A 22,008-nucleotide genomic window follows, 5' to 3' on the forward strand; every position below is an offset into this window, starting at 1 on the left:
AAAAAAAAAAAAAAAAAAAACCAAAAAAACAAAAACAGAAAAACAAGTTAAAATGTGAAATAAACGAAATGTTTTTCTCAGAAACCTGAAAATGACTTTATCCACAATTGATAAATTATGAAAAAATATAAATGAACTAAACACAACCCAGGATAAAGAAATACCTTTCTGAGAGTCCCAGCCTCTCAAAAAAACAAAAACCAAAACCGAAAAAAAAAAAACCAAAAACCATCAACAAAAAAGGATAAAATTAAACGAGTAGCCTCATATTTTAAAAAGATTTTGCTTTTTAATAATTGTGCACCTGTGTGCAGATCTGTGTATGAGGACAGAGCCTGTGGGCCAGAGGACGACACCGACTCCTCTGGAGTGGGAGGTACAGGGGGCTGGGACCACCTGACGGGTGCAAGGCAGCCAGTGCTCTTAACCAAGGAGCCATCCTTCATCCTTCAGTTTATTTCTTTATTTAATAACCAGCCTATGTGGTGCAGGTTGGCCTAAAATTCACTATGTAGTTCAGGCTGGCCCTGAAATCTTAGTCCTGCTACCTCAGCCTCCAGAGTGCCAGGAATAGGGTCATGAGTTAGTTTAAGTATCTTAATGAGCTAGGCGACAACAAATTTAACTTTTTATGGCCATTATTTTGTTCCTTGAGATAGGGCCTCACTATATAGAGCAGCTCGGCCAAACTTCCTATGTGGATCAGGCTGGTCTTCACTTGTGGCAATCCTTGGCCTTTACTTTCCAAGGGCCAGGATTACAGCCAGTATTTCTTGTTCACAGTGGTGGCTTCCACAAAGACATTTTCATTCAACTGTATCACAATCTTGACCATATTCACTCCTCAAATATTCTCCTTTCTCCCCAGACACACCAGTCCTCCCCCCTCCCGCCCCCACAGTCTTGCTTCTACTTCCAGGCTGTGTGTGTGTCTTAGGTTTGTCTCCTTTTTCTCTGCCGCCCTCTTCCTAGTCTCTACACAGTCGTGGCTAGCCTTGAAGTTGCACAATCTTTCTGCTTCTTGCTTCCTGGAATTACCTCACACTGGTCTTATCATCATCTTGACAGCCACCCTGATAGGTGAGATGTAATCTCAATGTATTTATTTGCTGTCTGAGAATGTCAAGTGTTTTAAGTATTTTAATTTTCCTGTTTTTTTTTGGCCATCTGCACTTCTTTTGAAAAGTGTTTGTTTCATTAGCCCATTATTGATGAGGTTGGGTTTTTTTTTTGTTATTTGTATTTATTTTACATGTATTTATTTTTGTATTTTTTGTGTGTTGTATGAGTGTGTACAGACACATGCCAAAGCACATGTATGGAGATCAGAAAACAACCGGTGGGGTTGGGTCTCTCATTCCACCATGTGGGCTCCCATGATCCAGCTCACGGTGCAAGGCTTAGAAGGAAGTTCTTTTTCACCCACTGGGCTGTCTTGCCAGCCTAAGCTCTTGCAAACACTACTCTTCAGCCTTGTATAGCTGGCGAAGTTTCCCCCCTGACTCTGTAGCTGTCTCTGTCCACGACTGTTTCCTTTGCTATGCAGAAACATTCTCTCATTCCATTTGTCAGTTCTTGGTTTTATTTCCTGAGCTGACGAGTCTTTTTTAGAAATGCCTGTATCTATATCAAATGTATCCCCTAGTAGTTTCAGGTCTTATACTGAGGTCTTTGATCCACCACATTCAGTTGATTGTAGTACAGGGATATCATTTATCTAGCACATTTGTTGAGGAAGATGTCTTTTCTCCAATGTATGTCTTTGGCATCAAGTGGTCACAACTGTGCAGGTTTATATCCAGGCCCTCTGTTCTGTCCCATTGATCCACACATCTGTTTTTGAGCTAGTAGCACACTATTTTCATTACTATAATTTGAGACCTACGATAAATATAAGTAGACTATGCCTTGAGGTATTGTGACATCTCTAAATCACACACTCAGAATTGCTTTGGTTGTTCCATATCTTCTGTGATTCCAAATTTGCATTCGGGTTGTTGTTTCTATTTATATAGTGAAGAGTGACTAGAATTTTGGTGGCGATTGCACTGATTCTGTAAATTGCTTTTGGTAAGAGTCATTCTCATGATATCAACTCTGCCGACCCATGAACATACAAGATCTTTCTATCTTCCAGAGTTGATTCAATTATTCTTCAGTGTTCCAGCACTTTCCCTGTAGAAATAGTTTACTTCCCAGCTAGGTTTACGCCCAGGCATTTTAGTTTTACCCGTTTTTTGAAGCTACTGTGAATAGGGCTGCTCTCCTGAGGCCTTTCTCATGGGCCACGGGCCACGGGCACACGGGACTACTGGTTTTGTGTTCTCCTACTTTGCTGAGTGTTTACCAGTTCTAAGAGGTGTTTTCAGTCAACCTGTTTAACAAGCTCACATTTCTCCAAGGATCTGCTAAATAGCGCGGCACCAACTCTAGCTACTGTCTCAGAATACACGCAGGTAGAAGGCAGTGGTTCCATCAGCTATGAAGGGTTTCCCACCAGGGAACACTGCACACGACTCCATAGCTTCCAAGGGAGGACACACACTACCTTCCTTCCATTTTATACCTCAACTGTAACTGTCATGGCTTTTCTTTGGAGTGACGTCAACACGGTGAATTCATATACTCTCCTTATTCTTCAATTGAAAGCTCAGAGGCACTCAGAGAAGCCACTCACTTGCCTTCAGGGCTGCTGTGCTCAAGTGACGGAGACCATGCACAGATGTGTACTTCAGTGTGTCACCAGAGCACGTTCTAGCATGTAGTCCTCAACATAACCTCAGCTCAAAATGCTAACTTCCTGTTAGTGGAGTCCAGTGAGTCTCACAGTAGCATTAAAGACTATGTGCCGTAAGTTACTGTGGGGGGGGACGACGACAAAGAACACAATCCCAATTAGAAACCCCCAACAAACTTAATAAACCTGTCTATCAGTCCTGCCTTAAGCGACATATGGCACAACAAAGAACCCAAATCTTTGTGGCCAGTGCCAGGTCTGCATCTTCCTATTTGAATGACTGGGAGACTTCCTCCTACAGAGGGACAGGGCGGTGGGGCTTTAGAAAGCTTTACTGGAAGGCGGCCAGAGCTGTTTCAAGGACCAAGTTCCTTCCTTGTTTTTTCCTTTTCCTTTTTTTTTTTTTTTTTTTTTTTTTGGAGATAGGGTCTTTCTCTGAAGTCCAGACTAGCCTTGAACTGACAACAAGCAGTCTTCCTGTCTCGGCCTCTCCGGTGCTCAGAGTACAAGCATAAAGCACTACACCTTGATCAATGACTTTAAATAAAAATTTAATAACTTATCTACTTCTTATTTTGTGCGGATGTGAGGAGGGCAACGCGCGTGCCATGGCGTGCACAGGGAAGTCAGACAGCAACATTCAGGAGCCAGCTTTCTCCTTTACCTTCCGTTCCAGGGATCAAACCTAGGTCATCAGGCTTGGGCAGCAAGTGATTTTATTCAATGAACCATCTCAATGGTCCTGATTGAGTAATTATTATTTTTGACTTGTTTTATTATTTATTTATGTATATATGTACATCTGTGCTATGTGCACCTGAGTGCGGGTGCCATTAAAGGTCAGACGAGAGCATCAAATCCCCTGAGGCTGGAGTTAACCTGTAGCTGTCACCCACCAAGCTCAGGTTCTGTAAAAGAACAACAAACACTCTTATTTTTCCCCCTGACCTTGAGCTCACAGAGTTTGGCCTGGCCTCTTCTCCTGACTGTGGGGATTGAAGGCACTTGCCACCACACCCAGCACTCCTAAGCCCTGAGCTATCTCCCAGGTGGTTTCTGTCTCAAACAGACCTAAAGAAGGCGTTGGACCAGGCCCCGAGGCCAGGGCGCCAGGAGTGAAGCTGGGTGAGGGATTAAACACGCTTGAGCAGTGCGGGTTCCTTCCCCTGGGTTCACGCTCTTGCTTCCCTCCCCAAGATCAGAAGGTAAAGGAGATCCTTCCATGCTCTTCTCTTCCCTCGATGCAAAGGAGAAGGCACACCACAGTACCAAAGGAGCAGAGCAACGGCCAGACAAGCACCCAGACCAGGTGGCAGCAATACCCTCAATGACTGCTCACATTAATCCTTTCCATCAATGTTTTTAGAGTCTTTAAATATTTTTGTTTAGAGGTCCAAAACTATGACTACAAGTGGAGTGCCAGTGAGTAAAACACAGGGGGCCACTGAGAGTGCACAGTGCGAGTCCTGGCTTGGACAGGAACAGCTAGAGGGCCGTGAGGAACACACAGGTAAACAAACAATTAGGCTGGGTGGTGCACACCTTTAATCCCAGCAAGCAGGAGGCAGAGGCAGGTGGATCTGAGTGGAGGCCAGCCTAGGCTACAGAATGAGTTGGAGGACAGCCAGGGCAACATGTCTGGACAGCCAGGAAAACCATGTCTCAAAACCCAAAACCTAAACAACAAAAAACAAATTAGTGCTCTCCAAAATCCTTCTTAGTCCACACTCCGCCTAAGGACTGAAGGTGAAGCTCCGTGGTGTGCACTGGCAGTCTAGATCCTGGGTCTACCCCTACACCACGAAAACAAAAGCCAACACACACACACTCACCCACCCTAGCTAAATCAGACTGTACCAGATCAAAGTCTCTGACCTGCTATAGTAATATACATTTCTATGAAAGAATAAAATTGCTGTCACCTTCGGAGTCACTTAAATTATAAAGCAGCCTAACCTACACAAGAAAAAAAATTCTGTTTTTTAATCAATGACATGAAGAATAATACTCTTGGGGATGGAAATATAGTTCGTTGGGTAAATTGCTTGCTGTGCAAGTTAAGGACCCAAGTTCAAATCCCCAGCACCCACAGAAAAAAGTGGGGCATGGAGTCATACACCTGCAACCCCAGTCAGTATCGGTGAGAGTAGAGACAGGCAGATCCCTACAGCCCACAGATGAGCCAATTCTAGCCAAGCAGTGAGCAATGGGTTCAGAAGATACTCTGTGTCAAAAAATAAGGACGTCTGTTCCAGAGTGTCCTTTGTTCTGTACACACACTTGCACAAGAAAATGTACTGTCACACACATGTATATACCACACACACACAATGTAGTCTTACCTGTGTCTATAACTAGCTGGAACATTTTATTAATACTTACCAACTTATTTGGCTTACTGTTTATATGCAATACAAACAGAATACGAGATGGGGGAAAAGCCACAGCTGTGTAACTCAGGGCCAACATATTCTAGTAAGCATTCTTCATAAATACTAAAACTTAGCAATTCTTTGCTATTCTATACACTTGGATCTAGTCTCAATACACATTATAATCTCTTACCATAAAACCCTGTCTGCATTAGAGACAAACAAGCTGCATTATGATTTAGTACGGCAGTGGTGAGTGTGGGTGGAGAGGTGACACTGACCTGGGATTGGTGGCTGCACTTGCGTCCTCTGGAACAAAGTCTTAGAGATTTCCTTCAGTCAAAACTTTGGAAAATTGACAGATATTTAAAATGCCGTCAGCATGGTAGAAAAGTGTCCAACACTGCAAAACAAGAAGAAGTTCACTGTCTTTGAGACCGCACTATGAACAATGTAGTGAGCCCCACTGGTGTCCAATAGGATCACAGCTGGTAAGGTCTGCCGGCACCAGGCTGCTAATGTAATCATGGAGGGTGGGAGCTTGCTACAGAGCCTGGGGGACCTCAAACTCCAATGCTGATCCTCTCGCTTCAGCCTCTGGCATCCAGAATCTCTTCTGATGTCCAGGGCCACTCTAAGGACTAACTCGTCAAGGGCATTGGACACTCACTTTCCCTGGACCGACAAAAGCTTGAGCAACAGACAGCATGAGTCACGCACGATGCCACAATGCACTCAGAACATAATCACAACCAAAATGTTCCACCTGCCAAATCTGTGTAAGAAAACGTCTCATCTCACTTCCTGACAACCATAAAGAAACAAACCAAGCTGTGACCTTTCCCATTGTTTACAAGGATGACCAAACACTGCCAACTTCTATTTTCCCATCATGTCTACACATTAAATGCTGACTTACAAACAAATGGTTTTGCTTATATTTCCCCAATGGTACTAAGCTATAGTTAAAAAAAAAAAAAAAGATACACACACCCCTCAATATGCAAGAAGTGAAATTGACCAGAGAAAAACACGGGGCACTGGGAAAGGAGTGGAGTCAGAAAAGGGAGGGTAGGAGGGAGGGGGAATGGGGACGTAAGGAAGTCAGGCTCACATATAATATATACATGTATGAAAACTTCAAAAAAAATGAAATAAAAAACCCAGGAAGAAAAAGGAAATGGGGATCTTTAATTTTATTCGATTTATTCCAATTTATTTACTGAGTCAACAGTTAAACTCTGAACCTCCCAAGTTAGAAGAGGAAGTTTGGGTCTCTCACACAGTCAAGAGTAGAAGACCAATAGCACACAGGCAAACACTAACGAAGCTATTCCAGCAATTTCTGCCAGTATATGGGCAGAATTACATAGCCCAGGGTTTTCAGAAAAAGGCCGTCACTCATTTGAATCATTGTTGCCAGGTTTTGGGCGCGTATGCCATGCTATACTACAGGCTATCGGCTGCTCTGTTCTCCAAGTGAGCTGTTACTTGTCACTGACACCATCCATGAAGTGACTTTGAAAGACAGGATCATGCCAACCAGATGCTCAGCTTGCTCGTTCCAGCAGACCCCTCCAAGGCCCAGTCTGCCCGAGTTTACCCCCACTCTGTCTAAGGAATGCGACAATCTATGAATCGGAAAGAAAAACCTCTTGCGCACACGTTGTCTGGACAGATCCCAGTGCCGGCTGACAGTGCACTAAACTTCAGGGTTTTCTTAATAAAAATACATAGAAACGCACACAATAAAAATGTTACAAGTATTTCAATGTCCTGGAAAAATAAGCCCACTTAAAGACTAAGCATGAGACTTTATTTACGTTACGGTAGGTGATTTCAAACAAGCTTGCTCAGCATACCTGTCACAGGCTCCTTCCCGCTTCTCCAGCTAACAGCCGAGATTGTGAGTCTTCACTAAACAGACTTCTCTCTTGTTTTTTCCTGTCTGTCTTTTGAGGCAGTCTTACTACATAGCCCAGGCCGGTCTGGAACTCACTATGTAAAGCAGGCTAGTCTTGAACTCAAAAGATCCACCTACCTCTGCCTCCCGAGTGCGTGCAGGCCTCCTTTTCCTTTTTGAGATGGGGTCTGGCTATGAATTTACCCCTTTGCTTCAACTCCTCAAGCACTGAGACTAAAGGTGTGTCTGGCCTAAATGTGACATCAGGAGGAGTTATGGGTATTAGGGAGGGAGGAGTGTATTTAGACGTGCGGGCTACACCCCCCTCATTCACACACCCAAACAGCCTCCTAAACTGCCCTGCTGATTCTGCCTGGGAAATACATTGCTGTGATCTGCTCACTTTGTTCCCAACCTTCCTGTCTCTGAGGAACACCCAAGCTCCGCTCATTCTGGTTCTCACTGTGTTTCCTGCTTCTCGACGAAGCCTGTGCCCTGGAACAGAACTAATTTTGTAGGACAACAGACTCAGCTGCCCTTTTACCACAGAGAGACGAGGTGGCAGAAAAAGAAACACCCCAAACAGCTTTTACAGCCTTGTAACAGGGCAGGGCAGGGCAGGGCGGGGCAGGGCGGAGCACAGGTAAAATGTTTGTGTCTAGTATCTGGGTGTATCAAGGGAAGGTTTACTCTCTAAGTAGTTAGTAATAAGGAACATGGATTAAAAAAAATCAACATTTTAGATGAGTCTTAGTTCTTGACAGTGTGACCTCAAAAACAAAAAAAGAAAAAAATAACTCAATTTTCTAAAAATTCAGTTATTTTACTAGGAGATTATTTTGTTATACACTCAAATATCCAATTTAAATAACTCATACTTGGGCTAAAACTGCCTCATAGGCCATTCAGTGTGATTTTAAAATCAGTAATTAGATATGACCAGATATATAAAATAAATTTGTTCCAATTATGTAGCTTCAAATATATTTGTATAAAACCAAAATATGGATCAGTTACTTCTTAAAACTCAAAGAGATAATACACAAACATAGGCACTTTGAATCTGTCCACTAAACAGTACACTACTTTAAAACTCCAGTGTACACCCGGGCATGGCTGTGCAGACCTATTATCCCAGCACCTGGGAAGTGGGAGGCAGGAGGATAAAACATTCAAGGCCAGCCTGGGCATGAACACCTACTGGAGTCAAGGTCTGCCTACATTAACCGAGACCTTTCTAGAAACAAAATTAAAAACCAAAACCAAACCAAACCAAACCAAATGACAGAAAACCAGTATACTTGAGATATTAAGAAAACGAACACGAAACACTGTTTAAAGCTACCAAACCTAAATGTGGGCACAGACGCACGGTTAGGAGGTGAAAAGTACTGGCGTGTTAGACTTTGTCAAAAGATTAAAAACTTCTGCACCTCTCCGGTAAGACAGTAACAATTCACCAAACAGTTCCGCCCCTTTTAATGTGTTTTAGGATCTGAAAAGGGAAGAAGATCATGTCAACATGCTTTAACAAAACAATTTTCTGATCTGTTTTAAAAAGCAGTTTTTAGAAGCTGGGCAGTGGTGGTGCCAACACTTGGGAGGCAGATCTCTGCGAATTCGAGGCCAGCCTGGTCTACAAGAGCTAGTTCCAGGACAGGCATCAAAGCTACAGAGAAACCCTGTCTCAAAATACCCCCCCCAAAAGCGTTTAAAAATTCCTAACGTCAAGGTGCAAAATACAATTTCATTTTAAACTATTAAGTAATATAAACTTAATTAACCATACTAGAAATCAAGCTTTTTTTTTTAGCTGAAGATATCATTACAAGACTATTTCCATTCCTATATGTTAATGGGCTGAGCCCTTACCCCACACTCCTGTTGACTCTTATGTCCAGCCTCTGAGAATGTGATTACACCTGAAGATACAAGGAACGCTCCCCCTCCCCCGCCTTCCTTTTTTCTTTTTTCTCCAGGACTGGTGGTTGAACCTGGGGCCTTGAACTTGTTAGGCAAGTGCTGGACCAGTGAGCTAATTTCCAGCCCCAGAGACTTTAGAGAGGCAATTAAGTTAAAACAAGGTCACCACTACGTGCAGCATTAGAGTGAGAGGCGCAAGCACTCCGTCCTAAATGAGATGTGTATCAAACCTCTCCCCACAGGCTCTGGGATCCACGTGGAAGAGGAGGTGGACAGACATGAGGCAGAGGTGAGGAAGACTCCAAGGCAACAGTCATCCAGACCCAACAGGACTGATTAACAAGACTAACAGACTCCAGGAGGACCTCAAGACCTGCTCAGGTTCAAGCAGGAGAAAATTTCGGCATGGAGAAAGGAAAGTGGACATAGGCCCCATTCCTGGTCTTTTTAGATATTTGCAATTGATACCTGATGTGGGGGGAGGGGAAAGAAAATGTTTTCTCCAATGGAGTGTCACTGGTTACAACAGCCATACCCCAGGGCAGGCCCAGGAGTGGGTGGCCAATACAAAGTGGACTTTATGTTTTTTTGTGTACTTTATTTTTGTTTTGATTTTCAGGATATTTTGTTTTGTTTACACAGGAAAATGAACAAGAAGCTGCAAGGCAGGAAGTTGGGGGAGGGGAAACGATATGATCAAAATATATTGTATGAAAAAAATCTCAATAAAAAAGGTCAATATAATCCTTAATTCAATAAGACTAGTATCCTTAGGAGTGAAAATTAGTATACAGGCCAGTCTGGGCAAAGTGCAAGGCAGAACGCACCCTAAAAAGAACAGTGGGCTAAACTTTTAGCCAACAGGTGAGAAAAGACCTTTTTATTTAAACCAACCAGTCTGCGGCCACCCAATAAAACAATATACTAACCACTTTTTGTTTGTTTGTTTCCGATGTCCTGGATGGCCTGGAACTTGTTATCTAGACTAGGCTGACTTAAAACTTTCAACAACCTTGCTGCCTCTGCTTCCCAATGCTGGGGTTACAGATGTGGGCCACTAGGCCTGGCTCACTTCTACTCTGAAACTGCACGGAAACAACCAGACCTGAGCCTCCTGCCTACCACGTGAGCACACACCAGTGCACGCCCTTTCTCAGACTGTCACCTTTTTTACTGGCCACACAATACACAGCATTACAATAAAAAGAATGGTTTGGGAGAATGCTTTAGAGATTGTACACTGCAGGACCCTCTCTCTGAATTAACGTGAAAGACATCTGAATAACACACTTAGGGAGCTGTCACGGGGCTGGGGGGGGGGGGATCGAAACATTTATTTACTTAACACTGAGGGTGCCTCTAGGGAGAAGCTCGGTACTGCTAAAACTCCTCAAGGTCAGCATTTAGACACTGGAGTACTCCTTTAAGGCAGATTCAAGGACTCTCCTTGCTTATGCTTCCTGTGAACAATGAGAACATTAATCACCACTACCTCAGCATTCTACAGCCTAACTTTTGGAGAATTCAAATGAGAAATACTGAAAAACAATAAGCATTTATTGGGCTACACACGAATGTGTGCCAGACATTCCTAAGGACCTGACATATATTATCACTATCTTGGGTGACAGAAGTCACACCCCTCAACAACACGTCACTGCAATCCCAGTTAAAAACGGCCAAGCTGTGGCTGTGGCTGAAGGACTTGCTCAGTCTCATAGACAGCAAGTGGAAGAAAAGGGATTTGAACCCAGTAAACCTGACTCCAGGGTTTTCTTGAAAACCACTACTCATGGCTAATCTCACTTTATCAGCCTTAGGTGATGGGGCCTCAGAAATAATCTAATTCAGCCCCTCATTTACAAACAAGGACTGAGCATATGGCACAGCTAAAGAGAACCAGGTCTAGCGCTGCACATTACAATTTATTATATTTACTTATTTGTTGTGTGTGAGTGTGTGCACGTGCGTGCGCCATGGCATCTGTGTGGAGTTCTGAAGACAACCTGCCAGAAATGGTTCTTTACATGTTGGGCCCAGGACTGACTTTGGCAGCAAATGTCCTTACCCACTGGGCCATCCTGCTAGCCCTACTTACTCATCTCTGAAATCTCGTCTACCTTGCTCTTTCGGACACCGTGATTAAGTTTCGGTTTGGTTCTTAGGGTCTTCTGTGTGTGTGCCTGTGCGTCTGTCTCTCATTATTTCTCTTACATGTTGTCAGCAGGAGTACATGTGCACTGAGGAGCAGCTGTCTGTAAACAAGCATCTCTCCGTCTGTTTGAGGAGGCCAAGACGAAGCTATCAAAAACAGGCCCTCTGACTGGGCATGGGTGCACAGCTGTAATCCCAGCATGCAGGAGGCTAAGGAAAGATTATTTCTACAAGTTCAAGGCAAGCCAGGACTACACAGTAAGACCCGGCTTCAAAAACAAAACAAGAAGCCAGGTCTGTTTACCTGAGTAACTGTTCACACCCTTTCACTTTTCTCGCCCACAGAAGACCACATAATTTTAGTTTCTGGAACGGGTGTGAATGAAAATTATTAAGTTTTTTTTTTTTCTCTTTTGGATTTTTCGAGACAGGGTTTCTCCGTAGCTTTTGGTTCCTGTCCTGGAACTAAAAATTATTAAGTTTTAATAAAACATTTTTCATTGTAATTTTAAGAAAAGACACATATCTTTAAACATCAGATTATCAGAATTTGGTTTTCATACTTGCTAGTTAGTTTAAATGAAATTATAACAAGATTCTAGTCTAACATGTCTATTTTAGCTATCAGAGTTCCCCAAAATTCCACTCTTCTGACAAAACCAGAACAAGGGAACGATGGTTGTGTAGGTTGACTTCATTTTCAGTAAGATGTTTCATGGGTCACAATTCTTGAGGCGGCCTGGATGGAAAAACCCTCAGTAGCTGCAGGAGATGAAGTCACCAGCTCCACGGGGATTGCAGAGACACACCAGCAGTCTGGAGGACTAACCGCCACAGTCACAGAGTCTGAACTGTGCTCGCGCCTTTCCCTGGACTCTGAAAATCTCCACACGAGCCTAGTTTTAACAATCTGTTGCCACCTGACTATTATGAGCAAGCAGCAATGTCTTCTGCTCCGGTCCTTCAGGGGAAATCATCCTCATGGGAGACAGTGCTCTGAACCGGAGAGAGCATGGACTTTGGAGCCTGACAACTGGGGTTTCAAGCTGCCTCTGGTCCATTGAACATCTGAGCTGTAGCTCTTCATGTAGAAAACAGGATGACAGACATTCTGGCAGGAGGCTGTGTGGACTCCATGAGCTAGTGCCTGTGGCTGTCAGTTCTCACTCTGCGTCGAAGAACATCCAAGTCCAACTACTGCTGTAATTTAGAAAAAGACGCACGGGAGAGAAAGGCGCCATGGCATGGACCTCAGGTGGAGGGTTTTTTTTAATTGGGGGAAACTGAATGGGAAAAGGGGGGTGACAGGGGAGACTGGTCTCTGGGAACAGAAGGAGGAGAGGAGGGGAGGGGAGGGGAGGGGGAGAGGAGGAGAGAGGAGGGGAAGGGGACGGACAGACGGATGGGGAGGGGGAGAGAAGGGGAGGGGTGGGAGGTGGGCAGGGCCCCTTTAAAAGGGAACACAGTGAATGAGCACAGGAGGTGCTCTTAGTGGCTACAGCTGAGGATGTATACCCCATGGTCAGGCCAGTACAGATGCCTGAATACTAACACCTACAAGGACAGGACATTATTTTATTTGTTTATTTATTTTTTCCAATAGAGCATCACTGTCTATCTTTCACGTGTCTAATTTACAAATGAAAATAAATGTATTTATTCTTTAACCCAACTCAGGAGGTTGACCTGATCCAAGGAGGAGAGGGCATCTCGAGTTCCCAAAAATGTCAGTTTAGGGACATGCCCCACACATGTCTAAGCCTATGATGATAGCTGCACACTACTTGGGAACATGGAAGGACACCCCTCCACCTCCACCAGCCCCTTGCACAGTCTGCAATGGAAAGGAAAAGCGTGTCTCTGCTTCTAGTGAAACTGCACAGCGTTTAATCAAGTTACAGCTTTCAACTTGTAATGGCTGAGGAACAGGGCTGCTAAAGCGATCACAGCTGATTTTGACATTAGACATGTAACAGCCACGAACCCAGCTCTGGACTCGGGAGCAGCTAGCCCATTCTATTTTATCAATTCATCCACTTACACATCTGCTTACGGGTTTCGCAATTCTGAACTCTGTGGACAGCTGTTCCGTCTGGTGGAGAGAGGAGGAGGAAGCGGGAGGGATTTACGCACAGTGACTTGGAGACCGATTCCATTTAGGGAGCTTAATGGGGAAATAATCCAAATCCAGCAGAGGTTTAGAGACTCGGTGACCAATGACAATGTGGTCAACAGAAACAAGGATGTTAGAACGGGAACTGGTTTTAGTGGGGAAATGATGACTACGAAATGAGACATGCTGACTAAGAACCAAGCAGCCCCCCAAGAGGAACCTGTGGGAGTCGGCTAGTGTGCTGAGGGGCAAGGTCTCAGGAAATGGGTCCTAAAGAAATCTATTTTGGTGTCTTTAATCTAAAGACAAGGGGTAAAGCTGACATACAGGACCAGATCTGTGTCCTCAAATACTAAGTCAGTTAAAATGAGACTATAGCCTGGCCTGGTGGCACAAACCCACAATCCCAGCTACTTGAGAGTCTGAGACCGGAGGATCTCAATGTCGAGGACTGTCTGGATTACATAAAGAGTTCAAGCTGGGGCAATTATTTAGTGAAACTTGGTCTCAAATTTAAAAAAAAGGAAGGAAGGAAGGAAGGAAGGAAGGAAGGAAGGAAGGAAGGAAGGAAGGAAGGAAGGGGTGGGGACACAGCTCAGGAGCAGAGTGTGTGCCTGCCATGTACAAGGTCCTTTTCCCGGGTGGGCTAAAGAATAACTGGACTGCTCTGCTTTCCCTCCCGTGTACCCTCAACACCAAGGACTAGCTAGGAGAATCAGCAGCACAGCCTCCCTCACGCCTTCAGCAGCGCTCTTCCCGCCACTTCCCTGCCGTGTTTTCTATACCTTTTATTCCTTCCTATCTGCAATCCCTATCTATTTCCCTTCGTGTGTGCACGCGCGCATGTGTGATGCTTGGAGGTGTGCAGATGTGCATGCAAGTGGAGAACAAAGGTCAGCAACAGGTATCTCCTAAATTGCGCTCCACCATATTTTCTGAGACAGCCTGTCACTGAAGCTGGAACTTCCTGACTGGCAAGGCTGGCAGGTCGCAAGCCCCAGGGATACTCTGATCTCTGGTCCCCCAGGGCTGAGCTCACAGGCTTGCAGCTGCACAGGCTGTGCATGAGGGTGCTGCGGGTCAGAACACTGACTCCTCAAGCTTATGCAGTCAAGCACCTAACTGACTGAGCCAACTCCCCAGCCCCTTATGCCTTGCTAAAGCAACTTATCCTCTCTTTCCTTTCTGCCCCTTCCCCCATCTCCTGGGCTCCACACAAGGCCCCATGCTTTTAAATGCCCACTAGGCGAAGAATCAGGAGTCTCAGGGTTCTGTCTCTAAACTCCATCATCTTGTGCTCCCTAATTTTCCCTTTCTAGTTTCTATTAAATTTACTAACAATCGTGAAACACACACACACACACACACACACACACACACACACACAGTGGCTCTAACAGTTAGAATACCTTTACCGGCAAAGGCACGCTTAGATGGGACGCTCTGGCTATGCACTTGACACATCTTTTGGATCCACTTTTCAAGGAGAGGTCATATTATAGCATTCTTTACTTCAAGGACATCTGAAGTCCTGTCTTCAGTCCCCAAACCCTTGCCCTTGCCACCCCCCACAGCCATTCTCAATTCCCTTTCTTGCCTGTTTCTAAAATTTTTCCTTATTTTTGGACTAACAGGGGAGGTAGCCTTCAAAAATAAGGAAAATACTTTAAATCAAAATTACCATTGAAAAATCTCTTAAATCTTATAGAAGACACAACCCGTACAGTAAGCACAGCACCCACAAAACCATTTATAAAAGATGCAGGATAGCAGCATTTAAAAAGCAAAGCTTGCCAGGTGGTGGTGATGCACGCCTTCCATCCCAGCACTCAGGAGGCAGAGGCAGGCGGATCTCTGGGAGTTCGAGGCCAGTCTGGTCTACAAAGCGAGTTCCAGGAGAGTCAAGACTGTTACAAAGAGCATACCCTGTTTCAAAAAACCAGGGACTGGAACTAAAGATGGTTGTGAGCCTTCCTCTGAGTGCTGGGATTGAACCTGGGTCCTCTGCGAGAGAAACAGGTGCTCTTAACCACCGAGCATCTATCTCTTCAGCCCAAATCATACCTATTTACAGACAAATGTAAAACAAAGCCAATCAACAAATACTATTCCACTTCTGCTTACGGAGACATTTAGTGTCTTTTTTCTTCTTTCTCGCTTTCTTTTTTGACTAAGGTGGTCTCAAAGGACAGCCCCCTGCCTCAGCCTCCAGAGAGCAGAATGTGTGCATGATTAACTTCTCTGACTCACATGCCAAGTGCTAATAATTTTCCTACATGAGACACTTTGGTAGGTTCACAGTCAATCTTACATTTCGATATGTGAACTTACTGAGTTTTATACTAAACTAAATAACTAAAATAAAAAACAACCAACAGTTCCTAGTGTGTTCTCCAGAATCCACTTCATCCCCATCAGATGAGATTTCTATACATACGTAACTTTACAATGACTACGACTGATCGTGTTTGTAAGTCTGGCTCAAATTTCATAACAGAAGAACAAACAATACCTCACCAGAGATATTTTCCCATAGGAAAGTCAAAATTTTAGTCACTTCAGATACGGCAATTCCCTATCGTATCAGATAAGGAAGGACCAAATTACATGAAGACAAGAAGGCAGATGTTTCAAACTAACAAGATTTGCCATATTTTATCACTTTATGATCTGTCTGGTTTGATCCTTCGGTGAGAGTTTTAAACTAAACTCCGTGTTCATATCAGGCACTGTGGAAGTTACCAAGAGCAGACTTTATGTCCTCAAAGGATAGTTTAATGGAATCCACTAAACACACGTGCACACACACAGACACAAATTATCTGTACACAACACCTTTCTTCAAAAAAAAGACACTGAGAAGGCAAGAGGAAAGAGCTCCCCCAGAGTTGAACACAGTAGTGCCAGCTATAATACCAACACAGGACATGGAAGCCCCCCTGGGCTACACACTTAGCTTCCAGAAACATGGTGAGACTGAACGCCCCACCCTCAATTTAAAAGAACAGAACCCAAAACAAAACCAAAACACCCTCAGGATGCAAAGGTATATCAGACAGGTCTTTTTTCTATTGTGCCAAAACACAAACGGACTTTATTTTCTTTTCCCTCTCTGTTTATCAAGACCCTGGCAATCACTGCTCCTTGGATTCCTGAAGTCTTCTACCTTAGTTTATTTTCTGTTCTCTCCTCATGTAATAAGATATATCTTTCAGGGATTTCCTGTTCTTCTTCTAGATTTTTTTTTTCCCCTGCTATTGCCGGGATAATGTATCCTTCCCGCCCACAGCAGTAAACTGTGTTTGCTGTAGAGGCCCTGAACACAGTTTCTCCTTTGTGCTTCCTTTCACTACATATCTGGAAACAATCACGGAGCAGATCTGCAAGCCCCCAGAGTGGCTCAGAAACCTTGGAACCTGACTATTCGAAAATAATTACCTTCGGGAAGTCTCCTCGGAGGTTAGCGACAACAGCCACTCCAATCACCCTCTGCGACTGCAACCCTGCATCTCACAACTACCAGCTATAAATAACCAGTAGTAACGCGAACTCGAGATTAAGCTTTTAAAATGCTAAAAATATGGGAAAATTAATAGGCGGTACTGCGAGCCATACGTGATTACTGGAGATGGGATGACATTAACATCAGGCAAAAGGCATTTGTACTTTACCATTGATGCCCTGAGCAAGTCTTCACAGGTACTCCAGAGACACTTAGGTAGTTTTACAAGAGCACAGAATTTACCAGGCCTTTATTTATCCTCTCTGAAACTGAAAACTACCTTTTATTTTAATGCTCTAAATTTTGGTTGATGATGCTGGCATGGTAGAATCACATCCCAGGGATATTTGTTTCCTTTGAGGGTAAAACCCCACTATAAAAGAAGGGCAAGAGAGTACTCAAAGGCCAAAGGACCAGATTAATCATAAACCTAGCCAACTGAACCTGAATTTTGTTCAAATACTTCCTGTCTTTTGTTTCAACCTGCCACACACCTTCAAGGTTAACTGCAGTCTCCCTGAGCAACGGACCAGCCCACTTCAAACTGGGAGATGGGGATTCTTAGTGCAAAGCCATTTATTGACTCCTTAACACCGGTTCATTTGAAAATACGCTATTATTCACTGACGGTCAAACAATACACACTGCATTCCTACCCACACAAGGCCAACTCTGCTGATAGCTAACACACCCACCTCGCTAGGAAATATGCGGATGCTTTCCTACCGAGTTCTCAGGGAAGAAACCGGGTGGAAAGCAAAACCGAAAGGCAACACAAACCTAAAAACACCCTAAAAGCTGGCTTCTCCCCCAAGAACTAGGAGGGTGAAGAAGGTACAAAGGGCGATGGGAAGGAGGTAATGTATGATTTCACCTGCCACATTCTAAAAACGTCCCGAAGCCGGGCAGTTCTCAACACTCGACTGGAGAATACTGGATCCGAGGGGATGCAGGAGCAATGCTGAGCATCAGAGGCTGGGGGATGGGACGGACTAAAAAGGGGGCAAGGCCGCTATGGCTGTTGGAAATGTCTGTCTGGGTTCAGTCTTTTTTCTTTTCTTTTCTTTCTTTCTTTCTTTCTTTCTTTTTTTTTTTTTTTTTTTTTTTGCCCATCCCTCATAAGGAAAACGCCGTTTTTACCTTATGCAGACCACTAGTCTGGTTCCACCCTTGTGAAGAAGGACAGGTGTGAGAAGGGATGCCGGAATTCGTGGGGGTCTAATATAGGGGGTGGGGGCTGCAGCCTGAAGACTAAACCCACCGTCCGTCTCCGAGGCTGGGGCTGGGCATGACGTACCGTGGCGTGAACCGGGACAGGAGGGGACCCCTGCTGAGGGGCGGAAGCTAGCGAGAGACAATGAACAGCCGCGAGGACCCCCGAGGATGCCGCGGCGCCTCCTCGGGGAATCCCGGGAGCTGGAGGCGGCGGCCCCGCCCCCTAGAGGACCAGCCCTACCGCGACAGGGGCCGCTGCGGGAAGCCACCCACGCTCCGGGCCACGAGGCTTTCTTGGGGACCCGGCCCCCAGCACAGCCGGGCCCAGAGCCCGCGCTCCGTACCTGGTCTCGGCTCTCCGGGATCCTTCCCCGCCGCCGCCTCCGCCGCCCGCTCTCCATCCCCAGCCTTCCAGGACCCGCCCCCTCATCCGCCGGCGGCAGCGACTGGCAGATGCTTCGGCCAATCGAAGCTTCGTTCTTGCGTCCCTCCCACCAATTCGCTCAGACTGGAGGCGGGGCTTCTCCAAACTCATCCCAGCTCCTCCCGGGGCCCCAGGATCCCTTTTGTTTGGGAGAGCCAGGCTGGGATTGAACTCGCGTCACTTCCGGGAGGAAGTATCCTCCTCAGACCGGCTGGAGTCTGCGTTCGCTCTGTCCCTCGCCAAAGTTCTGCAACTTTCCCCCTCCAAGGAGACTGAGGGGCAGGGCTCTGGGAACACCTTGAAGTTGCTTAATTGGGTTTTTATCCAAAATGTGAATAAGCCAAGTGAGTTTTAGCTTCTGCTTTAGAGTTAATTATCGAAATCCTGGTAACGTGGCTTCTTTGCCCTTTCCTCTTGCACTGGCCTCTGGGTGTGGTGTTGGAAGCAAGGGCGCAAAGATAAAGATGAAGCGCCGGGAGACCACCCTCATTACCGCATCACACACGAGGTGCACAGAAGAGTTCTGGTGATGGAGCCCCTGGCCGGAACAAGCACACGGTAGAGGAGGGCGTAAGCCCTGCCGACCTCCCTTTCAGGCCAGAGTCAAATAATTGCAAACCGTGCGTTCTTTTCCCACGCTATGCTTGCTATTTGGGTACATGGGATGCTCTTGTATGTTTGGGCCCCGTCCTATCGTGGGCAATGGCGTTTGTATCGAAGCTGAAACAAAGAGCAGTTGGATGAGAGGGAATGGCTTTCCTTGTGAACACACGAATGCAGATCTAAGTGACAGCAAACCCTAGAAACAGGACCAGATAACCTGCAGGGAAGAGACTGCCCTCCACCTGAGATAAGAGATGTTGGTTTCCGTTTCCGTAGGCTGCACTTCAGCCCACAAGTGACTGAGCTGGATTAATAACCACATTGTTTTAAAGGACGTGTAACAAGTACGTACAAGAAGCCGAATATCTGCCGGCGGTGCTGGCACATACCTTTAAGCCCAGCACTCACGGATCTCAGGGAGTTCAAGGCCAACCTGGTCAACAACGGAGTTCCAGGACAGGCTCCAAAACTACACAGAGTAACCCCATCTCGAAAAGCCAATAAATAAATAAATAAAAATAAAAAGAAGTTGCTTATATTTAAAAGCACAAATAATGAATTACTCTGAATACATTATTCCTAATCTTCATAATTAATTTTTTGCAAGAGGAATATTAGAGACTTAGTACACCATGGCCAGCCGTTCTCAATATGTGGAACGCAACCCCTTTGGCAAACCTCTATCTTCAAAAATATTCACATTATGATTCATAACGGTAGCAAAATTACAGTTATGAAGTAGCAACGAAAATAATTTTATGGTTGGGGGTCACCACGACATGAGCAACTGTGTTAAAGGGCCACATTGGGAGGGTTGAGAACCACTGCCTTAGGCAAACACAGTCCTCAAGACAGGTGCAATTTACAGTCTGGTAGCGAGATGCCAGCCTGTGTAATCATGATTTAGAGTAAATAAAAAGGTATTTCTCATCATCACAGCTATGTTCCTCCATGTAATATTTGTGTCGGTGCTGTGTGAGAAGTCTGTCTTGCCCTGTAAGGTGGTCGTCACTGTGACTAATTTATAATGAGAAGATAGTTAAAAAACCCAAGAGAACCAGAGGAAGGTTATAGAGTTAGTAGATGGTAAAGAAAATTACAAGAATAAGTAACTCCAAACCTATATTCTGCTAGCCTTCTCCCGCCCCCCCCCCCAGGTGGACCTGTCCAGGGGCATGGTAGTGATTCAGAACAAAGGCAGCAACTCCATACCTCCCTGACCATTACAGGCTTGGGAAGGTCAGGGACACAACACGTGTGGATGCTCCAGCGCAGCCCAGGTGCTTTCGGAACAGCAAGGTAGGGCATGGAGAACTAGCTTCACAAAGAAAGACAATCCGGTTGGATAGGGTGGTGCACACCTGTAATCCCAACATCTGGGAGGTGGAGGCAGAGGAGAATCAGGAATTCAGGACCTCTCTTGGCTCCACGGTGAGTTGTAGAGCACCCTGGGCTATAGGAGACCTCTCAGAACAGAGCACAGTGTCTGAGGTGGTTAAAAGACACCGTATTCTGTACAGGAATAGTACCACAAGCTTGAAAGGAGTCCATTTCCTCCTCCTTCCTTTTGCTTGGCCTGTGGGTATGCGTGGAGGAAGTGTCTCATTGCCAGACAATGAGGCAGATGTGGGACAACAGGCTATTTTTCTGCTCGAGTCTGACTCACTCTAAGATTGGCTCCAGTGAATCAGCTCTCCCGGCCTCCCTCTCCCTCCCTTTGTAGCTATTAATCCACCATCACCCATTCTACTCCAAAGCTGACCTAATGGAAACTACCGTGTGACCCACATCCTCATCCTCCACAGCAACGAGCAGCTCCTCTGACTCGCCGGGCTCCTTCAAGCTCATTCCTGAGCGAGTGCAGAAGGGTTCAACAAGGATGAGATCGCCCTTGCCTTGTAAGATTCAGAGTCCTGGGAGGGTTAGATGGCTTTCAATTTGTCACCCCGGAGGTAGTGAACAGGCAGGGCTTTTGGGCGTCTGATAACCTTCAGCCTTCAATGGAAGGCTTCAACAGAGCCAGTGAGTTCTGGAATCTTGTGATTCCGTATAAAAGGCTTGTAAATAGATTTAGGGTCTTGGTATAGCAAGGGAGAGAATAGGCTCATGATGTCTTAAATAGGTATACCACATTATGTCATGTTTCCGTGTATTGTTTTAGCGGCTTGTCAGCTAATATTTATTAAATGGCTCCAGTGTGTCCGGCAACAACTTTATGTTGTTTGCATGCTGAAAGATTGCAGTTTGGATCAAGTTTTTAATACAATCGCAAACTTTGTAGGTAAATGTTCTAAGTTTCTGTTGCTGGCTTGGGAGGCAATGACAGAGTAAAAGAGGTTAGATTGGAAATGGAAAAAAACAACCCGGGATTTGATGCTGCTCTGTCACAAGCTGTTGTAACAAATCACCAGGGCGTAGATGGCTTAGGACAACAGAGCACATGCTCTCCCTGTCTGGAGGCTAGAGGCCTGCAAGCGAGCTCTTCTGGGGGCTGGGAAGCCAATCCACCTGTGACTATTGTGTGGCTCCAGGCAGTCTTCGGCACTCCTAGGCTACAGTCACATCACTGCAGACTCTGCTTCCATCACCACCTGGCTGCCTTCCCTTTGTCTCATGTTCCTACGTGTCCTCCTCTTTCCCAAAGACAGTGGACATGTGGGCGTTAGAGACTGCTCTGATGTGGCTGTTCCCCCACCCCCAGTCTCCGTATATAGACCATGCTGGCTTGGGAATCATGAATAGGTGGATTTATAAGCATGTACCGCTATGTTTTGCTTATCTTCATGACATTTATTATCTTCATGACATTTGCAAAGACCCTGTTTCCAAACTAGTTCACATTCTGAGATTCTGGGTACACAGTAACTTCTAGAGGACCAATTTATACAAATCTAGTTGACAAAGTAATCTTCCCCACTTAATTCTAACTCCACTTTAGTAATGAGCATGAAAGAAATAAATGGATTATTAAATATCGTTACATGCTGTGATTGTATATATGTATGTATGTTCAGTATTGAATAACTATTAAATTATGCCCTAGGTGCTGTGGAATTAATTTC

General features: G+C 45.2%; 1 protein-coding gene across 3 annotated transcripts in view; it reads right to left on the reverse strand.

Moving 5' to 3' along the window:
• Positions 1-18,361, reverse strand: part of Cttnbp2nl (CTTNBP2 N-terminal like) — a 47,920-nt gene extending 29,559 nt beyond the window's left edge. The window contains exons 1-2 of one of the 3 annotated variants that reach the window (XM_050157535.1): positions 18,264-18,361; positions 5,391-5,512 (exon numbers count right to left, since the gene is read on the reverse strand). The gene's annotated coding sequence lies outside the window, so the exon portion shown is untranslated. The other 2 variants (XM_050157536.1, XM_050157537.1) reach the window with 2 other exon arrangements.
• Positions 18,362-22,008: the final 3,647 nt, after the last annotated feature.

The sequence above is a fragment of the Alexandromys fortis genome, unplaced genomic scaffold (genome assembly GCF_014885135.2).
Source record: "Alexandromys fortis isolate MF-2015 unplaced genomic scaffold, M_Fortis_MF-2015_v1.1 scaffold_78, whole genome shotgun sequence".
NCBI lineage: Eukaryota > Metazoa > Chordata > Mammalia > Rodentia > Cricetidae > Alexandromys > Alexandromys fortis.